Source organism: Chiloscyllium punctatum, chromosome 43 (assembly GCF_047496795.1).
Source record: "Chiloscyllium punctatum isolate Juve2018m chromosome 43, sChiPun1.3, whole genome shotgun sequence".
In the NCBI taxonomy this organism is placed as follows: domain Eukaryota; kingdom Metazoa; phylum Chordata; class Chondrichthyes; order Orectolobiformes; family Hemiscylliidae; genus Chiloscyllium; species Chiloscyllium punctatum.
The window spans coordinates 64,508,450-64,535,084 of NC_092781.1; the positions used below are offsets into that span (position 1 = coordinate 64,508,450).

General features: G+C 45.1%; 1 long non-coding RNA gene across 3 annotated transcripts; it reads right to left on the minus strand.

Moving 5' to 3' along the window:
• Nucleotides 1-391: 391 nt before the first annotated feature.
• LOC140466560 (uncharacterized) lies at nucleotides 392-19,315 on the minus strand. Of its 3 annotated transcripts, XR_011955229.1 has the most exons (5): nucleotides 14,360-14,410; nucleotides 13,467-13,632; nucleotides 13,212-13,305; nucleotides 7,012-7,137; nucleotides 392-579 (listed from the first exon to the last, which is right to left on the minus strand). It is a non-coding gene; the product is annotated as an uncharacterized lncRNA (long non-coding RNA). The 3 variants fall into 3 exon arrangements; XR_011955230.1 differs by lacking the exons at nucleotides 13,467-13,632; nucleotides 14,360-14,410 and adding an exon at nucleotides 19,194-19,315; XR_011955231.1 differs by lacking the exon at nucleotides 13,467-13,632 and having other exon boundaries at nucleotides 14,360-14,398.
• Nucleotides 19,316-26,635: the final 7,320 nt, after the last annotated feature.

Sequence of the window (26,635 nt, forward strand, 5' to 3'; positions counted from 1 at the left end):
TGTCATTTTCATTGTCTGCTCACACCTACACTGTACTGTTCCAATGCACCTCAATGGGAGCTCAGGACCAGCATTGCATCTATCAATTCAGCCCTTTGTAACCCCAGAGTCAAAATGGACTTCAGCAGTTTCTGAATGAACAGACAGTTGTCAGAATCTGGAACGTTCCACCTGAAATGGTGCTGGAATTTGAATCCACCAGAAATTTGCAGAGAATTGGAAGTAGGGAGTTTACAGATTAACATTATTAAGTGGATGATGGAGACTAAATCTGACAGTTCCTGCAAAAAGACAAGGTGTAATTTGGATAAATCTGTGCTCCCTCTCAGGCCAATACCTCCTTCCACAGCTAGAGGGCCAAGAATTGAACACATACCCCAAGGGTGATCCAACCATGGACTTGAACATCTTTCTGCTTTTGGCTTGACAAAAATATTGAAGATATTTTCCCACAGACAGAACAGACAAACCTTTCTCGTTCCACAGTTAAATGCCAATGATATTCAGATCCCAATGACTCCGCTGACTGTAGAAACTTGTTTATTGAGATCCCTGTCTCAATTATTCTCAATTAATATCCTATAAAATGAATTCACAAAACAAAGCTCACAGTCACTGCAAATGAATAGTGAAGACAAACACTTCTCTCGGTATGTGGTTGATGTGTAAATGCTCCTCTTCAAATCACCCCGCCCCCACCCAGGAAGAGGACACGTGCATGCTCCTTGCTGTACCTTGCCCCAAATAAATATGGTGGCCATAATCCAGGACCTCTCACTGCCTGAGGCCCAAGCCATCTTCCCCTTTGCTGCAAACGTGGGACCAAGAGTTTCTAATTCAGACTAATGACCTGCCCAGAGTGTACCTAAACCCTCCCAGTCTACACTGATACATTTCATCTGGTTTCTGCTGCCACTCTCCCCTTTCTGCCTCCTGCACACACCATGGGTTATCGCGGGTCCAGTGACCCTTCCTCGGAACCGATGACAGCTGGGAAAATTAGAATCCCTTCAGGAAACGGGCCCTTTGGCCCAACAATTCCACACCCACCCTCCGAAGTTTATCCCACCCAGACCCATTCCCCTAGTCTATTACTCTCCATTTCCCCCGAACTAATGCACATCCCTGAACCCTACGGGAACCTTAGCTGGGCCAATTCACCGAACCTACAGATCTTTGGGCTACAGGAGATAGGGGTTAAAGAGTAAATAATAGGTGGGGACAGAGCCCAAAGAGACACAGGAACATTTGGAAAGATAAAGGAGTGGGAAGGTGGAAAGCTGTTAATGGAGGAGACAGGAACCTTCTAGCATCTCAGTGGCGGTGGTGGAAATGGTGGCTGATGATCTACATTGTGCCTGCAAAAAAGACCCTGAGCTTCCAGTTGCCTGCTCTTTAACACACAAGACTGTTCCCTGTCCAACATCTCTGTCTCATGCTGACTGCAGTGTTCCAGTGAAGCTTGATGCAAGCTGTAAAAACACTTCAGAACATACCAAATGGCTTCCTATTTCAAGGACTGCAATTTCCCCTGACATGTGGTCAACAATGCCCTCCAGTGTATCTCCTCCACTTCCCACACCACTGCCCTTGAACCCCACCCCTCCAAATGCAACAAAGATGGAATCCCACCATCCTCACCTTCCACCCAGATACAACGCATCATCCTCTGCTCTTTCCACCATCAGATCCAACCCCCTGAGATATATTTCCCTCCCCACCCCTTTCAGCATTCCACAGAGATCATACCTTCTGTGACTTCCATGTTCGATCCACGGTCCCCACCAACCCACCCTCCACTCTAAGCACCGTCGCTTGCCACTGCAAGAGGTGGAAAATCTGTGCCCACACTTTCCCCTCACCTCCATCCAAGGCACCACGTGATCCTCCCACATCCAGCAGAGATTTCCCTACCCACCCAAACACCTCACCTATTGTGTCCCTTGCTCTCAGGACGCCAAATTGTGGAATATTTCAGGGAACATTTCTGGGACACATGCACCAACCAACCCCACCGCCCTGTGGCCGACCACTTTGGCTACCGCCCACCCCCTCCGCCACCACGCTGCCAAGGACATGCAAGTCCTCCATCCCAAATCCGAGCCACCCGACACTTGGAGGAAGAACGCCTCATCTTCCACCTTGGGAACTTTCAACCACACAGCATCAAGGTTTCCTCATCTCCCCTCCCCAAAGTTATCTCAGATTCAACCCTCCAACTCGGCACTGGCCTCTTGAACAGTCCCACCTGTCCATCTTCCTTCCCAATTGTCCATTCCATCCTCTCACAACTACCCTCCATCTACAACTACCTATTGCCTCCCTAGCTCCCTTCCCCCCAACCCCAAACACCCCTTCCTATTTATCTCTCAGCCGTATTCCAGCACCCACATTTCTGATGAAGTGCTGACATGCCCAATACATCAATTCTCCTGCTCCTTGGATGCTGCCTGACCTGCTGTGCTTTTCCAGCATCACACTTTAACACAAGCTGGAAGAACAACACCTCATCTCCCACTCGGGGACCCTGCAAACCTCCGGCTTCAACATCAAATTCAATAATTTTAGGTCCTGAACTCTCCCACGTCCTAGTGTCTTTGCCCTCGACCCCACATACCAGGCCTTGTTATTACGTAGCCTACCATTACACACTACCTATGGTTAGCCACTAACAGTCCCCATAAACAGCTATTCCCCCCCCCCCCTTCAGATCGTTATCCACTCCTTTGTCCAACTGCTCTTATCTCTCTCTTTGGACTCTACCCCCACTTATCATTTACTCCTTAACCCCTACCTTCTGCATAAAAACAGACATTTTTTTCTCAGTAACATCAGTTCCTGAGGAAGCGTCACTGGATCGAAAATGCGAACTGATTTCTTTTCACAGATGCTGCCAGATCTGCTGAGCTTTTCCAGTACCTTCTGGTTGTTGTGTGTGATTTACAGCATCCGAAGTTCTTTTGATTCTAATTTACCCGGAGTATCTAATTCAGGTCCAGAAGACTGAAACAGTGTTTATCAACCTTCCCAGTCCACACTAACTCCATCTCTCTCCCAGTATCTGCTGTCTCTCCCATTCCTTCACATTCAGTCCCCCCTCACAGTGACACTGCGCCTGCAAAGCTGATGGTCATGTGTTGGCCTGCTGGACCCACCCCTCATTCACTCCCATTGGCTGGAGGATCATGCCAACTCTCCTATTGGTCTGAAGCTGTGTCAATCAGCCAGGCCCCATTGTGACCGGAGTGGTGGGATCCTCCCAGGTGCATCAGAGGCTGAGGGGTGACCTCATAGAGATTTATAAAACCATGAGGGGCCTGGGTAGGATAAATAGACAAGGTCATTTCCCTGGGGTCGGGGAGTCCAGAATGTGAAGGCATAGGTTTAAGATGAGAGGGGAAGAATTTAAAATGGATCTGAGGGGCATTTTTTTTCCCCACTGAGGTTGGTGCGTGTATGGAATCTTCTGTCGGGAAGAGGAGAATGTTGGTACAATTAAACCATTTGGCATCTGGATGGGTATATGAATAGGAAGGGTGTAGAGTGATATGGGCCAAGTGTTGGCAAATGGGTCTAGATTAGGTTGGGATATTTGGTCAGCATGGACCAGTTTAACCAAAGGGTTTATTTTCATGCTGTATATCTGTACGGCTCTGCCCTGTGATGAGCTTCATCATTCACAGTGAATGGGTCAGTATGACAGAGCACAGGGACTGGAGGCTATTCTGCCCATTGGGGCTGTACTCTCTCCCTCTGGAGATGGTGCCAGTCAGTCACAACTCACCTCCCATTTGGACATAGCCCTCCAAATCCTTCCTAAAAATGTTAAATTTCTAATTTGTTTTGACAATCACTACTGAATCTTCATCCAGATGTCGGTCAAATTGTTCCAGATGCTCAGAACTTACTGAGTAAAATAATCTTCATATTTTTCTTTGCATTATTTGTCAGTTACCTGAAAATAATTACTAAAAATTGTGATGTTAAAAATTTCTCACTCTGTCTCTCTGTAAATGAAATACCCTGGAAACAAATCAACTCCTGGTCGAAATCACTGCTTAACCTTCTCAGCTCCAAGGAGAATTGTCTGACCTTCTGCTAACTCTCCATAAAAGAGAAACCTATCTTAATTTTAATTTATTAGTGCCATAGAGATGTACAGCACAGAAACAGACCCTTCGGTCCAACTTGTCCATGCCGACCAGATATCCTAAATTAATCTCGTCCCATAATCCAGCCCTTGGCCCATAGCCTTCTAAACCTTTCCCAATCACATATCCAGTCAGATGCCTTTTAAATGTTGTAACTGTACCGGCCTCCACACTTTCTCTGGCAGCTCATTCCATGCACATACTACGTTCAGCTTGAAACTTTGCCCCTAATATCCCTTTGCAATCTTTTCCCTCATGCCTGAGCTTTCTAGTTTTGGACTATCTAAACAGCAATAAGACACTGGCTGTTTACCCTATCCTTGCCCCGAACGATTTTATCAACCTCGATGGTCACCTCTCAACATCCGATTCTCCAGTGAAAACAGCCTCAGTCTATTCAGCCTCTCCCTATAGCTAAATCCCTCAACCCTGGCAACATCTTTGCATCTTTTCTGAATCCTTTCAAGTTTCACAATATCATTCCAATAGCGGGGAGACCAGGACTGAAAGCAGAATTCCAGAAGTGGCTGAATGAATGTCCTGTACAGCCGCAAAATGACGTCACAACCCCTGTACACAATGCACAGACCAATAAAGGCAAGTACACCAAACACTTTCTTCACTACCCTGCCTATCTATGATTCCACTTTCAAGGAACTATGAACCTGCACTCCAAGATCTATTTGTTCAGCAACACTCCCCAGGACCTTCCCATTAAGTGTATCAGTCCCACCCTGATTTGCTTTTCCAAAATGCAGAACGTCACATATATCTAAATTAAACTGCATCTGCCACTCCTCAGCCCGTTTGATCGGAGGCTCATTGTACTCTCAGGTAACTTTGCTATCCATTGCACCTCCAATGTTGGTGTCTATTGTAAACCTACAAACCATAGCTCCTATATTCACATAGAAATCATTTATATAAATGGCAAAAAGCAGTGGACCCAGTACCCAGCCTGACAGCATATTGCTCATCACAGGCTTCCAGTCCAAAAAGCAACCTCCACTATGACACTGACTGCTCAGCAAGGTTCGAGTTCATGGCATACAGGGAGATCTAACCACTTGGATACAGAACTGGCTCAAAGGCAGAAGACAGAGGGTGGTGATGGAGGGTCGCTTTTCAGACTGGAGGCCTGTGACTAGTGGAGTGTTACAAGGATCACTGCTGGATCCACTACCTTTCATCATTTATATCAATGACTTAGATGTGAACATCGGAGGTATCGTTAGTGAGATTAAACCCAAACCGGAGGTGTAGTGGACAGTGAAAAAGATAACATCAGAGTACAATGGGATCTTGATCAGATGGCTGAATGGCTGAGGAGTGGCATTTTGGGAAAGCAAATCTTAGCAGGACTTATACACTTAATGGTAAGGTCCTGAGGAGTGTTACTGAACAAAGAGTCCTTGGAGTGCAGGTAGATAGGATAGTGAAGGCGGCATTTGGTATGCTTTCCTTTATCGGACAAAGTATTGAGTACAGGAGTTGTGAGGTCATGTTGTGGCTGTACAGGACATTGGTTAGGCCACTTTTGGAATGTTGCGAACAAGTCTGGTCTCCCTCCTATTGGAAAGATGTTGTAAAACTTGAAAGGGTTCAGAAAAGATCTACAAGAATGTTGCCAGGGTTGGAGGATTTGAGCTAGGCTGGGGGTTGAATAGAGGTTGAATAGATTGGGGCTGTTTTCCCCGCAGCGTCGGAGGCTGAGAGGTGATCTTATCAACGTCTATAAAAACCTGAGATGGATGGATAGGATAAATAGACAACGTCTTTTCCCTGGCGTGGGGGATCCCAGCACTAGAGGGCATAGGTTTATAGTATGAGGGGGAAGAATTTAAAGAGACTTGAGAGGCAACGTTTTCACACAGAGGGTGGTACGTGTATGGAATGAGCTGCCAGAGGAAGTGGGTTACGATTGCAACATTTAATAGGTATCTTCATGTGTAAATGAATAGGAAGGATATGGGCCAGGTGCTGACAGGTGGGACTAGATTGCATTGTGATATCTGTTCAGCATGTACTGGTTGGACCGACGGGTCTCTGTTTCTGTGCTGTCCATCTATAATTCTTTGACCTTCCAGCCAATTCCGTACCCAAACAGCTAGTTCCGCCAGAATTCTATGGGACTGAACCTGCTAACCAGTGTGTTATGTGAAACTTTGTGTCTTTCTCAAGTCAAGTTACTGATTTCAATGCACAAAGCCATGCTGACTCTCCCTAATAATTTCTTGCTTTTCCAATGACTTGTAAATCCTGTCCCTGAGAATCCCTTCCAACAACTTCTCTGCCACTGACTTCAGGCTCACCTGTTTATAGTTCCCTGTCTTTTCCTTACCACCTTTCTCAAATAATGGCACCCATCTTCCAGCACCTCACCTGTGGCGATCGATGATACAAATATCGCAGCGAGGGGCCCAGCAAAATCTTCTCTAATTACCCACAAAGTTCTGGGATACATCTGATCAGATTCCAGGGATTTATCCACCTTTATGCATTTTAAGTCATCCAGTACCTACTCCTCTGTAATTTGTACACTTGCTAAGTTATCACTATTTATTTCTCCAACTTCTCTAACTTTCATATCCCCTTTCAGTAAAATCTGACATGAAAGATTTACAGAATCTCTCCCACCTCCTGCTGTTCCATAGACAGTCTTGTTGATCTTTGAGGGTCGCTATTCTCTGCCTAGTTATTCTTTTGTCTTTAGTGTATTTGTAGAAACTCTTTGGATTCTCCTTAAACCTATTTCCCAATGCTATCTCATGTCCCCTTTTCTGCCTCCTGGTTTCCTGCGAGTATACTCCTACTGCCCTTATAGTCCCCTAGGGACTCACTCAAACAGAGTGCAATGTACCTGCCATATCCTCCCTTCATTTTCTTGACCAGAGCCTCAATTTCGCAGGTCATGCAGCATTCTCGACGCCTCCCAGCCTTGGCCTTAATGGGAACATACTGTCTGTGTACTCTCATTGTCGCAGGCCTATGGAGGCAATGGCAGATGAGGACAGAGAAACAATCATTATCAGTAAAGAGGTAGTGTTGGGAAAACTAACAACTCATCCTTATCTCTATAATTCCTCTCTAGCCTCAGAACTACCACTATCTCTGGTATCAAAAACATCTCAATCTATGCAACATCCTCCAATCTCTAATCTCCTCCAGTCTCAACACCCTCCCTATCTCTAATCTTGTCCACCCTCACAAATCTCTGTGATGTGCCTTTCTTTAATTCCAGCCTTCAGGATAACCCATTTTTATTTCAGATTCCTGAACCCTGAGCTCCATAATGTCCCGCTTAACCTCTGTCATATTTTCCTCCAAAAAAAACATCAATCAATCACGTATTCTAATATCACCTTCTCTGACCTGGTTTCTATTGTGGCTTGTCATCTTCCTATATTATGCATCTGTGGTCTACATGACAGAAAAAGGTGTTGTGGTCCATTGGGTTTACGCTGTAAAGAAATCTCCCAGCTAACTATTTTAATCCCATTTACCCGCACTGAGCCCATAGACCTGTCTGCCTTGGCATTGCAAGTGTGTTCCTAAATATATCTGAAATGCCATCGGGACTTCTGTCTCTCACTCACTTCCAGACAGTGAGGTTTAGTGCAACTGTTGCTCTATGATATCACCCACAGGAACACAGAGCAGCTGGGTCTGTGCGTACCAGAGATCGCCCACATATTGGGAAGGATGGCAGGGTCCCTGAGAGGGGGCACAGGAGATTTACTAGGATGGTTCAAGGAATGAGGGATTTTAGTTGCAGAATTTGTGGGGCTTTTGTAACATTAATTACTCATGTGACATGTGTGCTGCTAATACACATCAAGAATAACTATCCACAATTAATGGACTCTCCTTTTCAACCTATCCCCTTGCCTGCGCTGTGGTAATATTCAGGTTAACCACCACCGACATCTCTCTCTAACGAGAGTGTAGTCCTATGGTCTGGGAGGACAATGCTGACTTGATCCTTCACACAGTGATGCTACTGTGCCTCGGGGGTGGAGAGAGAGAATGCTGAAGGTGGTGGATGGGAAACCACTCAGGTACAGTGCTTTACCCTGGAGGATGTCCAATTTCTTTAATATTGTTGGTGGAGGGGGGACAGGTTGCACTGATGCTGGCAAGTGGAGAATGTTCCAACACAATCCTGATGTGTACCTTATAGATAGCAAACAGACATTGTGGAATCAGGGGTTTGGAAAAACTGAGAGTATTCTTCTTGTAGCAAAGAAAATTGTGGGGAGCTGTGACAAAGCGGTTTACAAAAGTTACATATTATAATAATAAACTTTACACCCGTCAGCTCATTATACAAGGATTACAGGACACATGTTGAAGATTTGGGAAGATCTATTGAGAGGATGGTTTGATTCAAAGGAGAACTTCAATGCAGCAAATGGCATTGATCTGGAACACAATACTCTCACACAATATGAATATCCAGGTCATGATGTATTGAGTAATTCTGTCAGAGTTTGGCGTTACAATGACTGAGATTACCATCTGAATATCTGCCTGTAATACAAGTTTATAAAATCCGTCACTGTCAGTTCAAGCCTGAAACTCATACAATCCCCTCCTCCTGGCCCAGGATGATTAGATTAGATTACTTACAGTGTGGAAACAGGCCCTTCGGCCCAACAAGTCCCCACTGACGTGCAACCCACCCATTCCCCTACATTTACCCCTTACCTAACACTGTGGGCAATTTAGCATGGCCAATTCACCTGACCTGCATATCTTTGGACTGTGGGAGGAAACCGGAGCACCCAGAGGAAACCCACGCAGACACGGGGAGAATGTGCAAACTCCACACAGTCAGTCGCCTGAGGCGGGAATTGTACCGGAGTCTCTGGCGCTGTGAGGCAGCAGTGCTAACCACTGTGCCACCGTGCCGTCCTGACTGTACACATTACCCCTGGTGGAGGTCAGCAGGCAATTCAGGGGCAAATCTGTGTGGGTTTCTCGGAGTTTCCACCTTGGGACTTCATGTGACTGAACATGGGACAGAATGTCCCAAGATTCAGTGAGATATGGAGAGCAGGATTTGCTTCCTTTTCTTTCCTTCCATTCTGCCGCTGTGCCTCCTCAATAAGACATGGGGTGTGAAAGGCTCATGCAGCTTGATTGGCAAGTGGTCTCCATTCTGACCAATGGGCAGCAAGCTCCTCCCAGTCATTAAACAGAGTATCCCTGAAAGATAGCAACTGAGCATGCTTCCCACTGCCCAGTGCTCCCAGTAAATGTTTTGAATAATGAGGGGTGAAATCTCCTAGAAAAGGCATAACAGGAAAGTTCCAAGAGGATTATAAACAGTTTACAGAGAGATATTCACAGGAAATGTGGGCAACAAGTTGGCAAATAGAGTATAACTTGGGATAAACTGTAGAAAGCTGCACCACAAAGGGACTGGGGGAAAATGAGCAGGAAACACAGAAAGCTAGCACACAGTTACAACATGGAATCAGGAAGGGGAATGGAATGCTGTCCCTTATTTCAAGGAGTTTGCAATATAAGAGTTTTGAATATATACCTTAGGGCAACTAAACAAATGGCGAGTGAGACCACATCTGGAGTAACGTGATCAGATTTGGTCGCTTTAGTTAACGAAATAGAGTAGTTTATTGGAGGCATTTCAGAGAAGATCCTTTGGGATGATCCCTGTTTTGAAGGGATTATCCTGTAAGCAAAGGCTGAATAAGTTGGGAATCTACTCACTGGACTTTGGAAGAATGAGAGGAGATACAGGATTCAGGATTCTGTCGAGGTTTGACAGGGTAAATATGGAGAGGATGTGTCTCATCACGGGTGAGTCTTGAACCAGATTCTGGGTCAGTCGTGGAATCAAGGATTCTGTTTCAGATTTGTCAAGTTAAAGGCAACACCGACACAGGTTAGGGTTTCAGTAGCAATGGAGCTGGGGTGAGAAGGAGACAAGCAACGTTTTAGAGATTGGAATTCGTGGTGTTTGTGATTGTGTAGATGTCTGATCAGGAGGTCACCTTGGGCTCAGATATGAGAGCAATATTGTGAAGAGTGTAGTTCTGCCTCAGACACTTCCCAGTGAGAGGGAGGGACACAGCAGTAAGGGAAAGGAATTTGGAATAGCAACTGAAGGCAATGGGTAACAATTGCAGTGTATCATTGGAGTGAATTGCAGCTAATTGAAGCATGGTAAGCAGTTTGATAATTAAGTAATAGTGGAGTAATGGAGACGGATGATGGGGAGGGAGAGCAGGACATTGTCAGTGTACATGTCAAAAACCTAACACAGTGCTTTTGGGCGATGTTACCTCCTGGCAGTATGTAGGTGAGAAACAGGAGGGAGCAAGGATAGATCCTTGAGGGACACCAACTACAAGGAATTCAGAAAGAAAAGGGAGTGTGGAGATGGAGCAGGATTTTCCAATGGCGGCGAGGTCAAATATTAGTTTTTAGCAGAATGGGAGAGAAGGACATAACCAGAAAAGACAGATAGATCATGGGACAATATCTGTGAATTGGCAAGGGGTGGGGGGGGGTGGGGGGTGTGGTGCAGTGACAAGCAGGAGGATGAGAGAGAGATTTGGAATGTCCATGATTTAGCTACACTAGGGTAAATGGTCAAGATGACCTCCAATAAGGCTTGACAAGGGACTCTAGGAAATGCAAGTTTAGGACTAAAATGAGGAGCACTCTTGTGAGGCAGTTTGGCTTGGTGGGCGAGTGGAGAGGCAGGAAAGAAACAGAGGCAGCTGATCGGATTATCTCAATATTATTAACAGAGAAACTCCATGTGCTCCTCACTCTTGTTGTTGGAGGGGAGGATGAAGGAGACAGGATAACGGATATTGTTTTCGAGATAAAAAAAAGAAAACATGTGATAGTGATTCTAAAACTAAGTGAACAAACCTGTTGTATTTATCATTTATCAAGAATATTAAAATATACAACTGAAGTTCAGGTTTGAATCCCAAATTGGGAGAGGGTCTGAAATCAAGAAAAGAATAACTAGAATGAAGAATCTACTGTTTGGCATGGAAACATTGGGGATGTTTTTTCTGCCATTGACAATGTCCTTGAGGGAAAAAAACCCAACAGTGGGTCATCAAATCACTCATTGTATTAATCACTGCATAGTCTCAACAAAGGACGGCACAGTGGCTAGCACTGCTGCCTCATAGTGCCAGAGACCCAGGTTCAATTCCTGCCTCAGGCAACTGACTGTGTGGAGTTTGCACATTCTCCCCATGTCTGCGCGGGTTTCCTCCGGGTGCTCCGGTTTCCTCCCACAGTCCAAAAATGTGCAGGGTAGGTGAATTGGCCATGCTAACTTGTCCGGCGGTTTAGGTGAAGGGGTAAATGTAGGCGAATGGGTCTGGGTGGGTTGCGCTTCGGCGGGTCAGTGTGGACTTGTTGGGCCGAAGGGCCTGTTTCCACACTGTAAGTAATCTAATCTAAAAGGAATGAAACTGGATCGACCACATTACATCTACCAATGCACAAGCAAATACAAACACAAAATCAGCCCTCTTGACTCTGCAACTTCCGCCTCACTGTGGGCCAACAACAGCAGCAGAACTGTACTCCAGCCCAATCTGAAATCTCATGGCCTGATATTCCCCCCACAACCATTAACATCAAGCCAGGGGAATCAACCCTAGTTCAATAGTGAATGCAGGAGGGCATGCCAGCAGTACCAGGCATATCTAAAAATGAGGTGCCAACCTGGTGCAGCTACCAAACCTGCATGCTAAACAGCACAAGCAACACCAGATAGAACTAAGTGATCCCATAAACAATGGATTAGCTCTGCCACACCTAGTCAGGAATGATGATGAACAATTACAGCATCACAGATATCCCCACCTTTACTGATGGAGGGGTCTCACACATCCATGCAACAGATAAGAGGATAGCATTTGCAGCAATTTTCAGCCAGTGCCAAGTGGATGAGCCTTCTCCATTGGTCCCTGACATCACAGATATGAATCGACTTGGTTTAAAACTCATGTCAAATCAGATCAAGAAATGGATAAGTAGTGTAAAGGCTATGGGCCCTGCCAATATTCTGGCAATAATACTGTTGGCTGTGCTCCAGAACCTGCTGCCCACCAAGGCAAGTACTGCTCCCAGCACTGGCACCTACTGACTTTGTGGAACATTGCTCAGGGATGTTCCAACACAAAAACACAGGGCAGATCCAACTCAGCCAATTCCCCTCCATCAGTCCACACTCGCTCAGCAGTGAAGTGATGGAAGGTGTCATCAACAGTGCTGTCAAGCAACTGCTCAGCAATAACCTGTTCAGCGATGCCCAGTTTGGGTTCTGCCACGACCACTCAGTTCCTGAGCTTGTTACAGACTTGATTCACAAACTGACAAACAGCTGAATGAGGTGAGGATGACAGGCCAGACCCCCTCCAAGTCCACTATTTCGACTTCAGTCATATCACCTGACCTCACCACAGTCTCAGCTCATTTGCTGAAACTCTCATTCATTCCTTTTGTTGACTCTAGATTTCATTATCTAAACCCACTCCTGGCCAACATCCCACATTCACCCTCCTGATAATCTCAAGAATATTGAAAACTCTACTGCCAAAGTGCTCACTTGTACCAAAACTTGCTGATCAATCAAAAGACTTCCATTTATAAGCAACAACAATATACTTTTGCACCTTTGAATTAATTCCTGGCTGTAATCATTCCTATCTCCCTGCACCACACACCCTTTCATATCTCAATAATATCTCATTTTAGTTCAGACTCTCAATGATGTGTTTATTTTTGAGTACACCTGTGTGACTATTTCTACAGACTCCAAGGCAACATGGTCTGGAATCCCCACTCTCACCCTCTAAGATCTACTTTCTTCCTTTAAGGCATTCTTGAAAAACAGCTTATTTGGCAATGGTTGTGGTCACTGGACACAATATTCTCCATCTGTAGCCTTATGTCAAAAGTTCTCAATAATATTTTTGTGAAATTAAAACCATGACGATTTGTACAGATATCTTCTACTCTTCAATATCACTGAGTGAATAAATCTGTAATGTCTCTTACCCAACCACCTTCACCATACAAACTGCAGCAGTACAAGGCAGTCAAACATCACCCTCTCCACAGGCCACAAAGCTTTGGCATTGATCATTGGTTTCTGTGGAAGGAGAAATACACAGTTGATGTTTCAGGGAGTGCAATATGAATTACAGGGAATGAAAATGGTGCAGAATTTGACTGTCAGAAATTGAAGGAAAATGCACTCGCTTATTGGAAAAAAGAATTCTTGACTGTCAAAGATATTGTGGAAAAAATAACCTGATAATGGAACAGCACATGGTCAGGAGCCAGGCAGCAGTGGACAATTCATTTACATTCCTGAAGAAGGGCTTATGCCTGAAACGTCAATTCTCCTTTTCCTCGGATGCTGCCTGGCCTGCTGTGTTTTTCCAGCTCTACATTTCTCAATTCATTTACAAAACAGCTGTGAAAGTAATTGTAAAATATTATACAGAGCAAAAATACACCCATGAGAGACTGAGGAAGCTAGATAATGAACAAGTGGACATCAGAGAACCCAGAGGTGAACCAGAGCAGAGTTCACTTTTATGATCCCACAGTCAAAGATGTCTAGCACAGAAACAGACTTCTTCGGTCCAACCTATGGCAACCAGATATCCTAACCTAATCTATTTAAATTAAATCCTATCTACCACTCCTCAGCCCATTGACCCATCTGATCAATATCCCACTGTTCTCTGAGATAACTTTCTTCATTGTCCACAATACCTCCAATTTTGGTGTCACCTGCAAACTTACTAACTATACGGCCTCTATTCACATCTAAATCATTTCAATGAATGACGAAACAAATCCAGAAAAAATTTCCATTTCTCTGGGTTTGAATGTGCTCTGTGTAAATCCTGCCCTGTGACTCTTTTCACCAGGGAAGGCTGTACATACATCCCTCTGAACTTTGCCCCCCACAAAGCTGGCGGCCGCCCACGTGTCCAGTGAATCATTGCCCCGAATAAAGATGGCGGCGCTCACTCGGGCCGATTACTCAACGAGGCATTTTCCCGTTTGCTTCAAAAATGAGACTGAAAGTTTCAAATTTGTATTTTCGGATGTGCACCAAATGTTTGCAAAACCTCTCAGACCATACCAACACCATTTCCCTCCCACTTCCGGCTGTTTATTTCTTTCCTTACCGACAGCTCTCCGCACATCCATCCCCAACATCCGCGGAGGATGATCACGTGGTATAGTCAAGTCCCGCCCCTCATTCACTGATTGACTGGAGGACCAACTGCCCCACCAGGTCCTCCAGCTCCTCCCCTGCCTTTCCATTGGTCCACCACTGACATCATTAACCCAGGGTAAAAACAATGACTGCAGATGCTGGAAACCAGATTCTGGATTAGTGGTGCTGGAAGAGCACAGCAGTTCAGGCAGCATCCAAGGAGCAGCGAAATCGACGTTTCAGGCAAAAGCGCCTGAAGCGTGGAGAGATAAGCTAGAGGAGGGTGAGGGTGAGGGTGGGGGTGGGGAGAAAGTAGCATAGAGTACAATGGGTGAGTGGGGGAGGGGATGAAGGTGATAGGTCAGGGAGGAGAGGGTGGAGTGGACAGGTGGAAAAGGAGATAGGCAGGTAGGACAAGTCAAGGGGACAGTGCTGAGCTGGAAGTTTGGAACTAGGGAAGTTTGGGAAGGGAAATTGCGGTCTCTAAAGAAGGAGGCCATCTGGTGTGTTCTGTGGTGGAACTGGTCCTCCTGGGATCAGATACGGCGGAGGTGGAGGAATCGGGAATACGGGATGGCATTTTTGCAAGAGGTAGGGTGGGAAGAGGTATAATCCAGGTAGCTGTGGGAGCCGGTGGGTTTGTAAAAAATGTCAGTGTCAAGTCGGTGTTCATTAATGGAGATGGGGAGGTCCAGAAAGGGGAGGGAGGTGTCAGAGATGATCCAGGTAAATTTCAGGTCAGGGTGGAATGTGTTGGTGAAGTTGATGAATTGCTCAACCTCCTCCCACCCGGGCCCGATTGTTGGCTAGAGCATGCGCACTGCTTCGTGGCCTTTGTTGCTGTTTATCAGTTTCAAGAGTGAGGGACAAAGTTAAAAATCACACAACCACCTGATGAAGAAGCAGCAAAGCTCGTACTTCCAAATAATCCCATTAGACTATAGCCTAGTGTACTGTGAATTTGAATTTTGTCCATCCTAATCCAACACCAGCACCTCCAAGGTAAAAACAATGACTGCAGATGCTGGAAAATAGATTCTGGATTAGTGGTGATGGAAGAGCACAGCAGTTCAGGCAGCATCCGAGGAGCAGTAAAATCAACGTTTCAGGCAAAAGTCCTTCTTCAGGAATAAAGGCAGAGAGCCTGAAGTGTGGAGAGATAAGCTCGAGGAGGGTGGGGGTGGGAAGAAAGTAGCATAGAGTACAATAGGTGAGTGGGGGAGGGGATGAAGGTGATAAGTTGGGGGAGGGCGGAGTTAATAGGTGGGAAAGAAGATAGGCAGGTAGGACAAGTCAAGGGGACACTGCTGAGCTGGAAGTTTGTAACTAGGGTGAGGTGTGGGAAGTGGAAATGAGGAAACTGTTGAAATCCACATTTCAACCCCAGGGCATCAATGTGGACTTCAACAGTTTCCTCATTTCCCCATTCCCCCACCTCACCCTAGTTCCAAAATTCTGGCTCAGCACTGTCCCCTTGCCTTGTCCTACATGCCTATCTTCTTTTCCTCCTATCAACTCCACCCTCCTCCCTGACCTATCACCTTCATTCCCTCCCCCACTCACCTATTGTACTCTATGCTACTTTCTCCCCACCCACTTCTAGCTTATCTCTCCATACTTCAGGCTCTCTGCCTTTATTCCTGATGGAGGGCTTTTGCCCGAAACGCCAATTTTACTGCTCCTCAGATGCTGCCTGAACTACTGTGTTCTTCCAGCACCACTAATCCAGAACCAGCACTTCCAAGTCCAGTGAGGGAGGAATGCGTAACATAAGAACTAGGAACAGGAGAAGGCCGTCCTGCCCTTTGAGCCTGCTCTGCCATTCAATGTGACCATGGCTGATCATTTCGTGGATGCAGAACCATTTACTCACGTTCTCACTGTATTCCTTAATTAATTATTTCTTTTTTTAAAAAACCTACCTTAGCTTTATAAACGTTTACTGAACTAGCATCAATTACTTCCCTGGGCAATGAATTCCATAGAGGTCAAGAAGTTCCTTCTCAATTCAGTCTTAAATTTGCTGCCTCTAATCTTGAGATGATTCCCTCTTGTCCTCGCTTCACCTGCCAGTGGAAACATCCTCTCTACTTCTATTTTATCCATTCCATTCATTAATTTATATTTTTCCATTCTTCTGAATTCCAATGAATATATTACCAATCTACTGGAAAGCCAATCCCCTTAACCCTGGAAACAACCTAATTAACCTCCACCTTATCGATGGGGCGGGGCAAATATAATGCGATTCAGCAAGAATTAGGATGCATAGAATGGGGTAGCAAAAGGCAGGGAGTGTAGACTATTGAAATGTGGAGCTGGTTTAAGGAACAGATATTGCGTGTCCTTGATAGGTACGGCCCTGTCAGGCAGGAAGGAAGTGATAAGGTAAGGGAACCTTGGTTTACTGTGGAAATTGCATCTCTTGTTAAGAAGAAGAAGGAGGCTTGTGTGTTGACGAGGCAAGATGGTACAGATGAGGCAATAGAGAATTACATATCAGATAGGAAGGATTTAAAGAAAGAGTTAAGAGCAAAGAGAGGACAAGAGCAGTCTTTAGTGAATAGAATAAAGGAGAACCCTAAAGCTTTCTATACGTATGTGAGGAACAAAAGCACAGGTTAGGAATATGGCCAGTCAAAGACAGAAGTGGGAAGTTCAGTGTGGACCCTGTGGAGATCGGAGAGGTGCTAAATGAACATTTCTCATTAGTTTTCACTCAGGAAAAGGAGACTATTGTAGAACAGAAGAATGAGGTACAACATATTAGAATAGAAAGGATTGAGGTTAGTTACAAACATGTGTTATCAATTCCGGAAAGTAGACAAGTCCCCTGGGCTGGATGGGATTTATCCGAGGATTCTCTGGGAAGCTAGGGAGGAGATCAGAGACTTTGGCTTTGATATTTGAGTCGTCATTCTCTACAAGTTTGGTACTAGAGGACTGAAGGATTGCAAATGTTGTTCCCTTGATCAAGAAGGGCAATGGAGATGATCCAGGTAATTATAGACCAGTGAGCCTTACTTCTGTTGTAGGAAAGGTTTTGAAAAGGATTATAAGAGATAAGATTTATAATCAATGAGCAAACAACAATTTGATTTCAGATAGTCAACATGGTTTCGTCAAGGGCAGGTCATGTCTCACAAATCTGAGTTTTTTGAGAAGGTGACCAAGCATGTAGATGAGGGTAGGGCAGTTGACATGATATACATGGACTTCAGTAAAGCCTTTGATAGGGTTCCACATGGTAGGCTGTTGCAGAAAATGCAGAGACATGAAATGGAGAGTAATTTAGCAGTTTGGATTCGAAACTGGCTTTCTGAAAGAAGGCAGCGAGTGGTGGCTGATGGAAAATATTCAGCCTGGACTCAGGTTAGTAATGGTGTGCCACAAGGATCTGTTTTGGCACCACTGCTGTTTGTTATTTTTATAAATGACGTAGATGCAGGCATGGGTGGCTGGATCAGTAAACTTGCAAACGACACTAAATTCCATGGAGTGGACAGTATGGAAGAATGTTACAGATTGCAGGGGAACTTGGATAAACTGCAGAATTATGCTGAGAGGTGGCAAATGGAGTTAAATGCAGCTAAATGTGAGGTGATGCCATTGAGAAGAATAACAGGAAGGCAGAGTACTGGATTAATGGAAAGATTCTTGGTAGTGTGGGTGTGCAGAGAGATGGTGGAGTCCATGAACATAGATGCCTGAAAGTTGCCACCCAGGTGGATAGTACTGTTAAGGCAGTATACGGTGTGTTAGGTTTCATTCGTAGAGGGATTGTGTTCTGGAGCTGCAATATCATGCTGCAACTGAACAAAATGCTGGTGTGGCCATACTTGGAATATTGTGTGCAGTTCTGGTGCCCATAATACGGGAAGGATGTGAAAGCATTTGAAAAAGTGCAGAGGAGATTTACCAGGATGTTGCCTGGTCTGGATGGAAGGTCTTATGAGGAAAGGTTGAGAGACTTGAACCTGTTCTCATTGGCAAGAAGTGACTAAGAGGGGATTTGATAGAGACATACAAGATGATCAGAGGATTAGATAGGGTATACAGTGAAAGTCTTTTTCCTAGGATGATGACGCTAGCATGTATGTACAACTACAAATTGAGGGGTGATAGATTTAAACACGTCAGAGGCAGGGTCTTTACTCAGAGTGGTTAGGGTATGGAATGCACTACCTGCTAATGTGGCTAACTCAGCCACATGAGTGAAATTTAAACAATCCTTTACTTAAGCACATGGGTGATTTTGGGATAGTGTAGAGGGACGAGCTGAGAATGATTCACAGGTCGGCGCAACATCAAGGACCGAAGGGCCTGTTCTGCCCTGTGTTGTTCTATGACTATAGTGCTACAAGAGATTTCTGCTGTCTTAAACAGAGTGATGGATCTTGTATTGTGGGCTTACAAAATGTCAGCGATCTCTGCCAAGAATGTACGAGGTATAGTCAGTTCAATAATATGATGCTGCAACAGGAGCGGAATAGGTAACTCTGTACAAAACCCTACACCTTCTCACCTATTTTCACCTCCAAAACTGAGGAAATTCTACAAAAGCATCTCCATATCCCACCACAACACTTTGCCCCACAATCGTGGTATCTGGCTGTGCACGAGGAGGAGTGCAACAGTCTGTATTGGGACCCAATGGGGCCCTGAAACACTTGGTAAAGACTGAAATCTTTTGAGCATTGAGAGCCCCACCACATTGTATTTATTTTCTATATTTTTTTCCTCTGTTCCTGACTTCCCTTGTTTTTCCTAATGAACCTGTTCAAAGTAGTTATTACACACACCTGCACTAGCTGTGAATTGAACTCAAGCCTCTCGATCCAAGATTCGGGATATTTTCACTGCATCACAAGGCATCGACTCTAACTTCCCTTGTCCCTTATTGTTTCTTGTGCTTAGCCTGCTGAGTCACGCCTGAATCAACTCTGCAATTGGGAGGAAGGGGCGGAACTGATGACCGAGCAGCGGCCGGTCCTCCAACCAAAAGTGAGTGAGGATCGGGGCCAAAGCATTCTCGGGGAGTAAACGCTTGAAGATTGGTCAGAAAGCAAACTGTTTTGCAGGATTGATAATTCTCATTAACATAGTGGAGCATTAAACCTCTCTCAAAAATCTATGTGAAATTTTAACAAATAGTTGAGATGCAAATCTGATAACGTACATATGTGCACAATTCGAGTAAGAAACCTCTTTTCAAACTCCCAGAACAATTGGTAATTTACATACCTGGCCGGTATGTTTAAATTGAAGCGACCAGTCTATTTACATACTAGATAGCGCCATGACTATAACTCGACAGAGCAATTATTAATGACTAATATTTCCCCCATGATTCTGTGCAGTTATGAATATTCTCTGTAAACTCAATGATAACTTCAGACGCACGCGCAGTTTGCTTTCTATGTGGAGCATGCGCAGTGTCACATTGACCAGGACAGAGAGACATGGAGCTGCTTTCTCCAGCAGCGGCTGCGATCGGCTTCAAAGAGTGGCGCTCAGAGCCGGTGTGTGGGAGCCTCGCTGGGAGAAAGGAGCGGAGAGAATTCACAAGTCCCAAGTAAAGGTTAAAAACCCCGAAAAAGACCCTTCAGGCCCGGGTCAGGATGTGGCGGTCTCTGATCAGGGAAACGGCCCAGGATCACGGCCGCCATTTGTTTGAGGGAAGAGGGAGCACGGGTCTGAGGGCCGCCATCTTGAGAAGGTCAAGTTGCAGGAGGGCGGGGCTATTGGGGTCTGTAGAACAATCAGAGGAAAGGGAAGACCCATTGTTGTTGATTAATTCCATGAAGAGAATGTAAGGACTGCAGATGCTGGAGATCAGAGCTGCAAATTTGTTGCTGGAAAAGCGCAGCAGGTCAGGCAGCATCCAAGGTTCAGGATTTCTGAAGAAGGGCTTATGCCCGAAACGTCGATTCTCCTGTTCCTTGGATGCTGCCTGACCTGCTGCGCTTTTCCAGCAATTAATTCCACGAACAGAGCTTCACTAGGCGATCCCACAGGAATATCCTCTCTCAGTCCTGCTGTGATGTTTCACCCAATCAGAACCAGCAGCTCTCCTCCCCTCTCAGCTCCCCTTCTGTCCTTCCTGCAGCATCTGTCTCCTAGAACATTGAGCTGCCTGTCCTGTCCCTCCCTAGCTGTTGTTCTGTAATACCTGTGATATCCCAGACCCATCTTAGATTACTTCACTAAAGACTTGAATGCACTCTATGGAAATTTCTTAACATCAGCAATTATTTAATACTCACTTATGGGTTTTTAATCTAATCTTTTTTGAAACATTTAATTCACATCCCAACATTTGAAATGGTGGGATTTAAACCTGTGTCCAGAGAACATTTGCTGAGTTTCTGGATTAATTGTCTCACAATAATGCCATTAGGCCGTCATTCCGCCTGCTCACAGGTTGCACATTCCACTGCAACATGAATCAAAACCCTTTCTTCCTGCACAATTGTTTGATCCTGCATTCTGATGATATGACTCAGTATCTCTCCATGTGGTATCCCTCACTGTGTGGGTCTAATTGCTGCTTCTGTCAGCGCCTCTCACTTTTGCAGCTCACTTCTCCACTCCAGAGAGATAAGGCAGCACAGGCCAGGATTGGAGACTGGGATTTTCCAGATCTCTGTGGGGCTCAATGCCATTCTGCATGTGTAACCCTCACAGCATCAGTCTAATTTCCTATTCTGCCTATTTCTCTGTCTTCTACAGGTACTCAGGGAGTTCATGACTCAATAGACTTGCCAACTGCTGGTTGGGAAGATGGTTGGTTTGCCAGAGAGACAAAGGTCAGGGAGGTTGGTAGCCTTCAATAAATCCTGCCGCCAGGTAAGATCTTTCCAGGGCACAGAGCAGAGAGCAATGAGAGGGCTCCAAACATCAGCTAATAAGACATGACATAAATATAGTACTGGAGGGTGAGTACAGTCCAGACCCACACCAGGCTCAGTCACCACCTTTACTTTAAGTTTGGTTTTGTACTGAGACAGCATCAAGAGTTCCCAATTTTCAATCCAGGCATGTGCTGTCTTGGTGAGCATCAGGACAACAGAGGGGAAAGCAGGCCTCCCACGAGATGGTGTTAATGCTTCCTGGGATCTTCCTGTTCCCTAATCCCTCTCCAACACTGTTTCTATGGATTGTCTTGTGGACCAGTGTCTTCAATCATTCCAGCTCCTGTAACAGTTCCTATATCTATCTTCTCCTCCCCCTCACCAATTATTTCACATATTTGAAACCTCCAGTCCAGATGACCATCCATATCACTGTAACTTGCTTCAGTCTCTCCAACATGACTTGTCTCGATAGTCTCCTCCTCCAACAACTGGAGACATAGGGTCTGTTTCTGTGTTGTATGACTCTTCGCCTGAGGTTTCCAAAATGGAATGAGTCACATTTGCCTGTGTTTGGTCCATGTCCCTTGAAATCTTCTACTCTCCACGTACCTGCCCAAGTATCTTTTCCATGTAGTAATTGTACTTATTTTTACCATTTCCTCTGGCAGCTCATTCCATCTATGCAGCATCCTCTGTGGAGAATGTTCAGCTCCCTCTTTAAATACTTGCTCTGTCACCTCACGTTTATGCCTCTAGCTTTGGACTCACCTACCCTTGGCAATTCACCTTACTTAGGCCCTACATGGTTTCATAAACCTTTATAAAGTCACTCCGTGGCCTCCTCTGCCCAGGACAAATATTGACGACTATGTTACAAATATCTCCAACTCATGTACGCATTGCTCTGACCAATGAAGACAAGTGTGCCAAATGCTGTTTCCCCCACCACTCTCTCCACCTGTGATGGCACTTCCAACTAACTATGTTACTGCACCCCTTGGTCTCTCCCTGTTTGACACCATACTCCAGGGCCCGACCATTAACTGTATTAGTCCTCCCTGGTTTGACTTAATTAAATCCAGCATCTGAATTAAATTCCATCTTTCATTCCTTGGCACACGAGCCCAGTTGATTACCATCCCCTTCGATAACTATATTCCCTGCCCACTCTTCCACTAATCTTGGTATCCACAAACATGCTAACAGAGACTCCTATATTTTCATTCAGATTGTTTATGTAAATGATGCACCAATCCTGAAAGCAGACTGCTGGTCAGAGGCCTCCAGTCTGAACAACAACCCTTTCCCACCTCCCCCTGTCTCCCACTGTCATCCCATTGTGTATCCAGTTGGTGAGCTCTCCCTGATCCCTTGTGATCTCCCCTTACTTACCAATGGATCATGCTACACCTTGACGTCTGTTGCTCTGCCTTCGTCTATCTTCTTGGTCACATCTTGAACAAACTCCAATCAAGTTTGTGAGACATGTTTTCTCACGCGCAAAGACGTGCTGGCTGGCTGTAATCAGTCCTTATCTTTCCCACTGCAAGTAAGTCAGACCTCTCAGAATGACCTTCAACAACTGACCCACCCTGATGTCTCGCTCACCAGTCTGTACACCCCTGGCTTTCTCTTGCATCCTTCCTTAATTAATGGCACAATATTATAATCACAGTCAGACAGTCATACCGCACTGTTGGTTAGTGCTAACCATACTCTAAAACTGATCTTGTCCCACCTGCCTGTTCCTGGATCATATCCCTTCAAACCTTTCCTATTCCTGGAGTAATCCAAATGTCTTTTAAACATTGTAATTGTTCCCATGTTCACCCCTTCCTTGGGAAGTTCATTCCACACACAACCCACCCTCTGTGTAACAAAGTGCCTCTCGTGTCATTTTTTTATGTCTCTCTTCTAAACCGAAAAATGTAAAAAATGTACTGCCTTGTCTTGAAACTCCCCTGTCCATGGGAAAAGACAACTCCCATTAACTCTATCTATCCCCCTCATGACTTTATAAACTTCTATGAGGTCATCTGTCAACATTCAGGTTTCAGTGAAAAAATGTGTTGCTGGAAAAGCGCAGCAGGTCAGGCAGCATCCAAGGAACAGGAGAATCGACATTTCGGGCATCAGCTCTTGTTCAGGCTGATGCCCGAAACATCAATTCTCCTGTTCCTTGGGTGCTGCCTGACCTGCTGCGCTTTTCCAGCAACACATTTTCAGCTCTGATCTCCAACATCTGCAGTCCTCACTTTCTCCTCAATGAAAAAATACCAATCTCTCCAGGTTTTCTTTACAACTGAAACCTTCCATACCCATCCACGTCCCAGTAAATCTCCTCTGAACCCTCTCCCCCTTAATAATATCCTTCCGATAGCCTGGGCGACCCGAACTGGACACAGTATTCCAGAAGAGGTCTCAGCAATGGCCTGTATAATCTCAATGTGACTTCCCAACTCCTATATCCAAAGGACTGAGCAATGAAAGGAAGTGTGCCAAGCACCTTTTTTGACCATCCTGTCTCTCCATGTCGCAAGCTTCAAATTTCTGCAACACACTACCGAGGGTCCGATCATTAATTGTATAAGTCCTGCCTGTGTTTGTTGCACCAAATGCCTTACCTCACATTTATTCAGATTAAACTCCATCTACTTTTTTTCAGCCATTCACACATTTCATCAGGATCCCTTTGTAATCTTAGAAAACCTTCTTCACTGTCCACAATGCCACCCTCCAGTCTAACAGCCTATCACACATCGCTCTTTATGGTACAAACATCTCTGCTAGGGCCCCTACAATTTCTTCACCAGCTTCCCACAATGTCCTAATATACATTTGATCAGGTCCTGGGGATTTATCTACCTTTGTGTATTAAAACCTCCAGCACCTCCTTTTCTATAATGTGGAAACATTCAGGACATTGAGTCACAGAGATGTACAGAACAGAGGTCGATCCTTCAGACCAACTCCTGCATGACGTTTGTAGTCACATTTGCCACAATTTTGCCAATATCCCTCTGAACCCTTCCTATTCATATACCCATCCACACGCCTTTTAAATGTATTTCTATCAGCCTCCACTATTTCCTCTGGCAGCTTATTCCATACACTCTGCAGGAACCAGTTGTCCTTTAGGTCCCTTTGAAAATTTCCCCTTGAACTTTAAAGCAATGGCCTATCAATTTGTAATCCCCCCCAACCTGGGGAAAAGACCTTATCTATTCACCCTATCGATGACCATCATGATTTTAAACACCTTTATCACGTAACTCCTCAGCCTCCCATGTTCAAGTGAATTCAGCCCCAGCTTATTCAGCTTTTCCCTGCAGCGCAAACCCTACAACCCTGGCAAATCCTTGGTCATCTGAACCCTTTCATGTTCCACAACATCCACAGCATTGAGACCAGAATTGCACACAGTATTCCAATAGTAGTCAGGACAAACACTGTTTAGTTGCCTGAGCACCCCAGTCTTTATCCACAGTAAGTTCCAAAGTGAAATATTTGTTTTGGATCTTGTAGTTTCACACATCGTTGCCTTCATTGATCATTAAGGAGACTGGGTTTGTCCCGAGCTCTTCTTTTGCTCTTAATACACTTGTAGAGTCTCTTTGGATTCTCCTTAACTTTCTCTGCCAAAGCGATCTCGTGTCTCCTTTTTACATTCCTGATTTCCATCCTAAATGTATTCCTACAGCCCCGATGCTCCTGAAGGGATTCCCTTGAGTCAGCCAGTTATATCTGACATGTGCCCCCTTTCTTCTTGACTGGAGCCTCGAATCTCAGCCAGTGTTTCCTAATTCAGTCAGCATTGAGCTGCACACTAACAGGAACAGGCTGGCGCTGAACACTCCTTTTATCTCGGTTTTAAAATATTCCTACTTGCCAGACTTCTCTTTACCTGCAAATAACCTCCCCAAATCTACTTTAAAAATTCATGACTATCTTGCTCCATTGTATAACTTGAACTTGTGGACCAGGCCTGTCCTTTTCCATAGCTATTTTCAAACTAATACAATTCTAGTGACTTTCCAAAGTGCGTCCCTGCTAACACCTCAGTCCTGTTCCCTACCTTGTTTCTCAAGTGGAGGTCAGGTTTAGCCCCATTCTCCAGTTAGGTCATTTACATAATGACTGGGAGTTTCTGGAACACTTAACAAATTCGTTCCATCCAACTGCTTAACACAGTAGCAATCCCAGTCCAGGTTTGGAAAGGTTAAAATCCCCTACCATTACGACACTATCGTTCTAACAGATATCTGAGATCTCCTGACATATTTGCTCCTTCATCTCCCATTGCCTATCGCTGTAGTACAATCGTAGCAAACTGATGACCAATTTTTATTTCTCGGTTCCACTAATATCATTTAACTGGCCGATCCCGAATGAATATTCTCTCTAGGTACTGCTGTGATGTTTTCTCCTAATCAAAACCACCAGCTCTCCTCCTGTTTTGCCTCCTGTTCTATCCTTCCTGTAGCCTCTGTCCCGTGGAACATTGAGCTGCTAGTCCTGTCCATCCCTTATCTGTTTTTCTGTAATATCTATGGTATCCCAGTCCCATGTTCCCTTCCATGCTCTGGGTTCATCTGCCTTATCTCTGCGGCCCCTTGCATTGAAATAAATGCAGTTTAATTAATCAATTTTCCCTCATTGCCTGCTATGTTCTTGCCTGCCTTGTCTATTTAAATTGCTCTCTTGAACATCTATACCAGCCTCAACCTTCTTTCGGGCTGTACGACTGTTTGCGGTCCCACATCCCTGCCAGACGATTTTAAATCCTCTCGATCAGCTCCAGCAACTCTCCCCACCAGGATATGTGTCCCCCTCCTGTTCCCAGTTCAGGTGTGTTCCCCACCCTATCTACCTGTGCTGACATCTTCAGACATCCGGGGACTTGTCCACCAAGGTCCCTGTGTTCCTTAGTACTCCAGGCGGACCTACCATTCATGATGTATACCATTCGCTGATTAGACATCCCACAGTGCATTACCTCACAGTGATCAGAAGTAAACTCCATCTGCCATTACTCTGCTCAGTTTATCATCTGATCGATATCAGACTGCAGCCTGAGACCATGCTCCTCATTGTGGACAAGACCCTCACCTTTCATGTCATCTGCAAACCTACCAATGATACCTTCTGCTTTCACATCCAAGATATTAATGTGCATAATAACCAGCAATGGTTCCTGTACAGAACCCTGTGGTACACACGCTGGGCAAAGTTTTCCAGTCGTGAAAAACCTGCTCCACCAATTATGGATCCAATTTTCCAACTTGCCTTGGATTCCATGGGCTCTTTCCTTTTGGACCGGCCTTCCATGTGAGACCTTGTCAAAGACCTTAATAAAAACCATGTTACCACACCATCTGCACTGGCCT